We start from the raw sequence: 9,358 nt of genomic DNA on the forward strand, positions 1-9,358 counted from the left end.
GGAGATGGGGCTGACCTTGGGTTGGAGGGTCCAGACACATTTCTTCCGTCTCAAGTGGAGGAGATGTTGAGCGCTCAGAGGATCCCAAGATTGACTGTGGTCTCACCCAAGGGCAGTACTTGAGGGTCCTGCCGTCAGAGGTGTTTTTGTCCATGTGGGCGCTGCAGCCTCTTTGAATGCCAGCAGGACAAGGTTGTCCCTGCGCCCCTCCCCCCAGCCTGAGGTCAGCGCTCTGTCCTGTGGGCTTTGCAGAATTCTGAACACTCCCCTTCCCTTCTCCTAGGATGCTTCCTCCAGAGGCTCTGGGGTCTCACTGGCCCCCTCTGGAGGCTCTGGGTTCTGACCTCCCAGGGCACCCCTGTAGGTGCACCTCAGGGAAAGGGAAGGGCCAGGCCCTCAGTGGCTCCCATGATTTCCCAACCCACATATGGAAGCAAGACCAGCACCCAAGCAGGTTCTGGAACTCACCAAGGTCCATCTTCTCCACTCCCAGAATCCTCTCTTCCTCTCCACTCCACAGCCCCAGGACCACATCCTGGCACAGGGGAGAGATGTGTCCAGGCCCAGAACGCTAGTGCAGCCCCTTGCTTCAGAATCAGAAAGGCAGGGGCCGGCCGGTGGCATAATGGTTAAAGCATGCTTGCTTTGGCTGCCCGAGTTCACTGGCCTGGATCCCAGGCACAGACCTACACTGCCGGTCAGCCACGCTGTGACAGTGACCCACATACAAAATAGAGGGAGATTGACACAGATGTTAGCTCAGGGTGAATCTTCTTCAAGAAAAAAAAAAATAACATCATTATAAATTCATTAAAAAAATAGACTTTTTTTAAAAAAAATAAAGGCAAGATACAGGGAGCAACAGGCACCACCTTAAGAGATGTCCCTTGCTGAAGAGACAATCGCAGCATAGCAGTGGTAGAAGGAACTTGCTGATATTTCCTTACTTATGGGGCATCTGAGGCCCAGAGAGAAGTGACACACTTGGGGTCACACAGCAAAGCTGGATCTAGAGTCCACTGTACTCTTTCTGCTCCACCTGTCAGGCTCCCCAAATTCAGAAGCAGAGTTAAGGGAGAGGTCAATGTCCACATGAGCTGAGTGACCTCAGACAGTAGGACTAGTCCCAGGAGGCCAAGCCTGGCATCACCAGGGCATTGTGGTTGGGTGTCACTGGGGCCACACTCCACCAGGCTCCAGGGTAGGGGTGGATGACAGGAATGAGGCTGGAGGAAGGAATTCATTCTGTGCTCCCCTGGAGCATGGGTCCAGGTCTTCCTCATCCCCCAGGACCCTCCAGTGCTGGTGGGAAGGATGGGTTAGGCCTCAGGAAAGCCATCCCTGTGAGCCGGTAGGCCGGGTCAGGGTCGCAGGCCCTGGCCGGACTCTGTGAGGGAAGGCTCTGCGTCTTGGAGGTGCTGAATTGGTTCTGATGGGCAAAGTAGCGTGGGTTATGTTCAGGGGTTTAGTTAGCAGGTGGGGGTGATGTTGGGCTCTTCACCCCTCTGCCCCCCATCCTGCGCCAGTGCTCAGGCAATGAAGTGTGGCTCCCCTCCCAAGCTCATTAAAGTCCTGTTAATACATCATCCAGCCTCCTGGGCTGACACATACTCCGTCCTGGCAAATGGCCCTTCATCCTGTCCCTCCGTCTGCCCTTCTGGAGTGGGGGGGGGGGGGGTCTGTTCTCCGAAGGCTGCCTGTTGACCCCTCTCCTGGCTGTCCCCAGTCTAGGGATCTGTGCCCTGGGAGGCCCCCGCTGAGGACAGGCGGCAGGCTGGGCTTGTGATCATCCCGGGCTAGGTCAAGTGCCCAGCAATGGATTGGATAATAATAGTGGTGATGACGGCGTATTGCCATCATTCTTTCCTAGTTCTTTTCCTTGTATCACACTGAAGGTGGAGAATCCCGCCCCCCACCCCGCTCCCAGGGGAGGCAGGTGCTCTGCGTGGCTGGGTCGCTGAGTGCCGGTGTGCATGTGGGGTGTGGGGCATGTGTATATGTGCAGGGGTGTGTGACCTGCCTGGTCCAGAGACTTGCAATAAGGTCTTTCTGAAAACATCAAGAAAATAACCTAGCTGGCCCAGGGAGAATCAGCACAGAGGGTTTTGAAAGGAGAGGAGAGTTAGAGGAAAGATGTGGAAGCCAGAGGGGGTGGGAGGGAGGAGCAGGTGGGGGGAGGAGGAAGGAAAGAAAAGGGCCCAGGGAAGGATGGGGGTGGGGGGAGGAAGGGAGAAAGAAATGGAAGAGAGGAAGAGGAAAGGGCGGGGGGACCTCTCTTTGTGGTCCTCTGGATCAGCCACGCAGGAGTCATTAAGAAGCAGGAAAGGAAGGAAATGTGTCGCCACTGGGGAATTGGGGTGCGCGCCCAGAGGACACCACACCCCACCGGCTGCTACACTCCCCCCCTGCTTGCCCTGGGCTCAGGCTGCTCCCCCAACAAAGGGAAACCTTCGCTTTCTGGCTGTTTGGCCTTTAAGGCCCAGTTCCCAGTGCCTCCCCACTCCTACTGTTTGTGTGCTTACGGTCCAATCCCCACCCCACAGCCAGCCAGGGGCTCTTAAGAGCCTCCCTGAGAATTACAAAAAGGTTCCCTTCCTCTGGGCAGACACAGCTCTGCGCCAGACCACACAAGACTTGGGAAGACGCGCTGGAGCTGTTTATCAGTTCCCTCCTTTCTCTCTGGGGCCCAACACTTGGGGACCCTAGTATCCACTTCCCAAATCCTTACCCCACATCTGCGTCTGCCTTTTGGTCTGTGAGCAGAAGCACACCCACTTCACCCTAATCCTGTAGCACAGCTTTTGGGCCAGGACCCCAAACTGCACTGTCATCCCCACATGTACATTTATCATACAGCCTCACAGAACCTCTCACTAAGCACTCACACCGTTTTAATACCTCAGAGTCTCTCCCTGGATCATCAGTTCCCCTAGTCTGCCTGGGGAGCTCCTATTCATCCCTCAGAACCCAACTCAGATATGCCTTCTTCTGTAAAGCCTTCCCTAGCTATCCCCCAGCCCCTACAGAGCTGATAGCTCCTACCCCAGAGCTCTCCGAATCCTTTTATCTAGGTTTCAGGGATTCAGCACAATACCCTGCTTCCTAGAGGAACCGGTCCCTTCCTATACCCTGTCCAATGGCAGAAGACTCCACTCAGGCCTGCCTGGCTCACTCTCTCACACACGCCAGCTCCTCTGGACCCCCACTGGACTTCTCCCTTCCCTAAAGCTTACAGCCCCGGGGCAGAATGGGGAACTGGAAATCCAAGTTGCCCAGAGGTCTCCCTGCCCCCACTCTGCCCTCTCTGGGGCTGGCCTGACAGGAGATTCCCAGCACATCTGGTTGTACTTAAATCATCCAGCGCCCAACTGCCCAGGCATGTTCCCCGCTTTTCTTCCCCCCTGCCATGGCCTCTTCCCCTTCCAAAACCAGCCTCCCAGTTCTCTCCTCAGGGATGCCTTCTCTGATTGGCTCAGCCTCTGCGACTGCAGCACACCCTTGAAACTCCCCCTCTCAGGATCTGGGGTCTGGGCCAGTGTGTACCTCGCATGGTTCAGTGTGGAACCCCATCCTTTCTGAGCTTTGCTCCTGCATAGAAACCCTCCCCCAGGCAGGGAGGGGAGCTGAGCAAGGGCCTCTGCTCTGCACCCTCAGCCTCCAGAGTGGCTGCCTCCAGTTTCCGGGGTGTGCGGTGGGAGTGGTAGTATTCCTGCCTTTTTAAAGCTTTGGTTCAGATCAGACAGAGAGCTCTTCCTGCTGTCAGCCATTCTCCAAAAGCCTTGCTAATATTCAAGAACAAAAGGGAGAGAAATACAGAGAATACCACAAGTACAAAAAGACGCAGGCTACAAAGAACAGATTTGTGACCTACTACAACCTGCTTCCCCAGCAGGGCCGAATTTTCCTTCCTTCCTTCATTCCTTCAATAGCATGAACTGATGCCCAAGTGGACTAAGCTCTGAAAATAGAGACTTGAATAGGATCCCAATGCTTCTAGAGAACCCACAGTCAGCAGAGAAGCGGACAGGTGGACGAACAGATGCAAAAGGCTGTGATGGACGTGAGTGGGGAGGCAGTGGGGTGCAGTGGTTGAAGGTCAGAGACCCTGGGGTGGATCCCGGCTCCCCTACTTTCCTGCTGCGGGCTCCCATACCCCGGGGCAGGGCACTAACCTGCTGGAGCCTGCCTCCTCACCTGTAAGGGGAATGAGTGACCTGAGAGGGAGGTGGGTTCAAATAAGATGATGTGTGTGGAAGCGCTTTGTGAAATGCTGCATGAGTCGTTGCTATTATTATTAGGCTCAAACACTGCCTGTCTGACGCTCATCGCTCATTCTTCTGAAGTCTGAACAGCTGTCTTTGCCTACCTTCTGGGGGCAGGACCCACAGTGCAGAAACTTCTGTGGGGGACACCCCGCCCAGAGCAGCGGGCAGTTAGGGACCACGCACATACACGTACTTTTGTCATACAAGTTAGACACCTGTTTACAAAAATTAGAAAATATAGATAAGTACAAAACAAACAAAGAAACAAACAAAAATCAAACACCCTTAATCCCACCATGCAGAGATAACCACTGGTAAGACTTTGGAGGAACCAGATGTTATTCTAGATGGTGGCCCAGAGAGAGAGATCTCCACACCATTTTGTAATCTGCTTTTCTCAACGGACAAATATTGTTAATATCTTTTCCTGTCTATAAATATATTTATACTACATAATTTTTATTGACAGCTTAATATTCCATCCTGTGGATATGTAAGAATTAATTTAACGTTTCCTTTGTTGTCGATTTTTGTTTTTTTTGAGAAATAAAAACTCGGGGCCCCGGGGCCAAGTGGTTAAGTTCGCGCACTCTACTTCGGTGGCCCAGGGTTTCGCTGGTTTGGATCCTGGGTGCAGACATGACACCACCCATCAGGCCACGCTGAGGTGGCGTCCCATATGCCACAACTGGAGGCACCCAAAACTAAAAAATATATACAACTATGTACTGGGGGGATTTGGGGAGAAAAAGGAAAAATAAAATCTTTAAAAAAAAACGATGAACAGACTTGTAACATCCACCTCTGTGCATGTGTCTGATTAGGATAAATTCTGAGTAATGAGAGGCTGGGAATGCATTCCTTTAGCTTTGAGGAGCCACTAGCCCAGGCCTCCAGGCAGTGCTCGCACATCTCCTCCAGGCAGCCCTCCCAGACTGACCTTCCAAGACCCGGTGCATCTCGCAAGGCTCAAATCTTTCCCGGTAGCTTCATCCCATAGCGACCTGGCCTGGAAACCCTGAAAGATGCTCTCGTAAGGCCTGGCTGGTGAAGGCCTGAGGGGCCGGGGTGGAGAGCACAAAGCAGACTTGTCTGGGGCACGGAAGGAGGCCCCGCCCCCTCGGGGCTACTGGTCGAACATTCCTCCCAGGACAATGGCTGCCTCGGGAATCCCGAGAATGAAGGAGGCCCGCTGGCTTCCCGAAGCCACCCTCCCCTCCACCCTCCACCAAGTGGTCCCGTTCCCAAAATGGAAAGACGAGGCACTTTGCATTGGGGGTGGGGTGGGGAGGGGCAGTGCCTCCATGCCTACTGCCACCGCCCCCTCCCTTTACCAACTCGAATCCACAGTGCCCCGGCTAGGTCGGCTTGGCCACCGAGGCCCTGTGGATCTAGGCAAGTCCTGCTCCCTCTGGGGGCCCCTGCTTCCTCAACTGTAGCATCTGGGGCTTGGGTTAAGTAGTTGCTAAATTCCCACAGATCTAAAATGCCATAATGCAGTGGCGAAGACAGGCACAGGCTTTGCAGCCAGATTGCCTGAGTTCAAATCCTGGTCTGCCCTTTACCCTCTCAACTTAACACCCTGGCCTCAGCTTCCGCATCTGTAAAGTGGGTTGATGACAGATGCCCATCCCTCCTGAGGCTGTCTGGGGAGAACGAGAATGCTCAGGAGGCAAATTGCGGATTCGTCTAAACCTATGAATTGCGATTTACACAACTCCAGTGCTGACTGGATCCCCCATCCCTGTCCTCTCCCTCGCCCAGCCTAGATTTTGGCCCCTGGACATTTGCCAACAACTGGCCACATCCCTGGGAGATGAGAGGCAACTGGTGTCCCAAAGACGATTTCCTCTTGCGTGTTTCCAGATGCCCTTGGATGAGCCATAAAGCCGTAAAGCTGTAAAACTGGAAAGGCAGTGGGGGCAAATAAAATTTAAAATATAGGAAAACTTCTGTGTCAGGTCACACGTCTTCATTTTTGTTTGGGAAATGCAGGCATTTCCAGCGCAGCCAGCAATTGCTAGGCACGTGGGCTACATAGGACTCCCGGCTCTTAATGACCCATTGGAAGATAAGGACTAACACACTTAAATAGTGAATATGGGTTTCCTACAAATATTTTTGAGCCCAACCTCCTTCCACTCTCCCTCAGACACCTGTTCTCTCCTTCTCCTTACTCACCTTCTCAACCCTACTCCTATAACCCCCCTGAAGTAAGGTCCTTGGCTGCAAGGACCAGAACACTCTCCTCACGATGGCTTGTCCAATACAGAAATGCATGGTCATATTTCATCCAATTTAAATGCCACTGATGTTAAGAAGCACTGTTACTTTATGTACCATTAGAAAGAAAAAACACTGCCAATTAAACTGACACAAGGATTTCCATCACTTAGAATTTTTATTTTACATTTATTTTCAAAGCTCTTTTAGACTTACATGGAAATATATATATTTTAATATAAATTACTCTTGTACAGATGTAACAAGGAAAATATGAGTGAAATAAATTGGTTAAGGTTTTCTTTAAACTTTGTCACATTCAGAGTCTGATTTTAGGGAATCAGTTTTCAACTTTGAGCTGTTTATGTGTTTTTCCACACAGACTCGTTATGTGGGCCATCAGGAGTACTGCATTTCTTAAAAGACCGCTCTACTGATTTCATGACCTGTGGCTGTGTAAAGACTTACCCCAAATCTTAGCAGCTTAAAGCAACAAACATGTGTTGTCTTACAGTCTCTGTGGGTCGGGAATCCGGGGGTGGTTTGGCTGGGTGACTCCAGCTCAGGGTCTCTTAGGACACAGCACTCCAGCTGCTGTCTGGGGCTGCAGCCATGGGGGCTGGAGAACTCACTTTCAAGTTCACTGTCAGGGCTGTCGGCAGACCTCAGTTCCTAGCCCGGTACTGGCTGGATACCTCAGTTCTTCAGCATGCTAGTGGGCCTCCCCATAGGCCACCTGATGATCATCATGACGAGGCCACTGGCCTCCCCGACAACAAATGACCCAAGAGAGAGCAGAAGAGAGCATTCAAGACAGAAGCCGCAGTCCTTTTGTAACCTAACACTGGAAGTGACATATCATGATTTCTGCCCTTTACTACTGCTCCCAGAGACCAACCCCGCACGATGTGGGAATGGGCCACACAGGGGGTGACTAGCAGGAGGTGAGGACTGTGGGGGGCCATACTGCAGGCTGCCTACCACATCCACTGTTACCTCTGGAGTTTCCTGCCAGGCCGCTGACATCCACTCTGGAAGTTTTGACGCCGGCAGATGATCTTGCCATACAGTCGATAAAAGTATCGACTAGTTGGACTAGTTGATAGTAAGTTGATAGTAAGTACTAGTCAGGACTCAGAATCCTTACATGGTTTGTGTCCTGAAAGCTCCTAGGGTTGTAGTTGTCCTGTCATGACACCAGGAAAGTCATCAAGTTTGCACAGGTGCAGGAAGGACAGCAGAGCATGAGTGCTGTGTGGCTGACAGCACATTAAGATGCTGTTGATTGCAAGAAGTATGCAGATTTCAGAAATGTTCAAACGTGTCCAAATGTGCATTTTAGAATTGATCAAACATAATATTTTACGTAAGAATGAGAAATGGTGGCTCCAGAGCTGATTAATTCAGAGGCTCAACACCTTCTTCAGGGACCCAGGTTTCTTCCAAATTTGCATCTAACACCCTCAGCACATTTACTGTGCCCCAGGATGGTTCCCCTCAGGTCACAAAATGCTGATGCAGCTCCAATCATCCCATGTGGGCCTAACAAACCCTCGCAGGTGCCTCCTTTTAAGAGCAAGGACACCTTTCCCACAGACTTCCAGAAAATTTTCCTTTTTTTCTCAATGACCAGATATTGTTACTGTCTGTAGGTTCAGCTAGTTAGGACCAGGTTCAGTTAGGACTAGGTTCAGTTGCATATGTTAGCAAAACTCAGAGGGATTTAAACAAGATTGAAGTTTCTTCTTTCTCATATAAAAGAAGTCAAGGTAGGCAGTGCTGGTGTGGTGGCTCCATAGTTTCAGTGTCATCAGGGACCCAGGCACCATCCATCGCATGTCATTTCATTCTCAAATTCACCTCGTGTTCCAAAACAGCTGCTGGAGGTCCAGCCATCAGATCCATGTTGTAGCCCAGAATGAGCAAAAGCGGAAGGGCAAAAGGTTGTTCCTCAGAAGAGTCAGCTCCCTTAAGCAACCTTCTCAGGTGTCTCCCAGAACATTCCTATTTACATCTTATTGATCAGGACTTAGTCCCGTGGCCACACCAACCTGCAAGAAAAGCTAGAAACATTTATTAGCTGGGCACTGGGTCACCCTAAATAAAATCTGACTCTTTATTACTAAGGAAGAAGAGAGGAGAATGGATGTTGGGTGGCCACAATCAGTGTCTTCCACTGTCCTCATTCTTGAACCAATCCCTGGGCAGGGGACAGGATTACTAGGATTGTTTAGATGCACTGGGATTTGCTCCTGGGTTAGACATGGGGTTACAGTTCTTGAGAGGTGGATCTCTGAACAAAGTCTGAATTCTGTGAACAAGGAGGCAGCCGATGAAGCAGTCACCATGGGTTATTTACCAACAACCATTGCCCTCCTTTCTGGGTGAAAGAACCTTCATTTTGCTCAGGACCAGACTGAGCCCCTCCAGATCCCCAGGGGTGAAACTCGCTTAGTCTGAGACACCTGTGGGAATTCCATTCCCTCCACCAATGCTTGGTTGGAGAATGGAAATGTAATATGACTATGAGACATGAGGAGATGTTCCTCGGGAGACTTCTGGAAAGATTTCTCAGAAGCCAAAAGAGAAATAGCTTCTCTTGGCCTCTAAAGGTTGTTCTCTGCATCTGAGGTGTGGAACTGAAGCAGCCTTCCTGTGACTTTAAGAGAAGTCAGGGCACAAGGAGGAAAACCAAGATGATAAGGATAAGTTCGCACGTTCTGCTTCTCCGCAGCCCGGGGTTCGCTGGTTCAGATCCCGGGTATGGACATGGCACCGCTTGGCAAGACTCATGCTGTGGTAGGCGTCCCATATATAAAAAAAGTAGAGGATGATGGGCATGGATGTTAGCTCAGGGCCAGTCTTCCTCA

This window comes from Equus przewalskii, chromosome 5, assembly GCF_037783145.1.
Source record: "Equus przewalskii isolate Varuska chromosome 5, EquPr2, whole genome shotgun sequence".
Classification (NCBI taxonomy): Eukaryota; Metazoa; Chordata; class Mammalia; order Perissodactyla; family Equidae; genus Equus; species Equus przewalskii.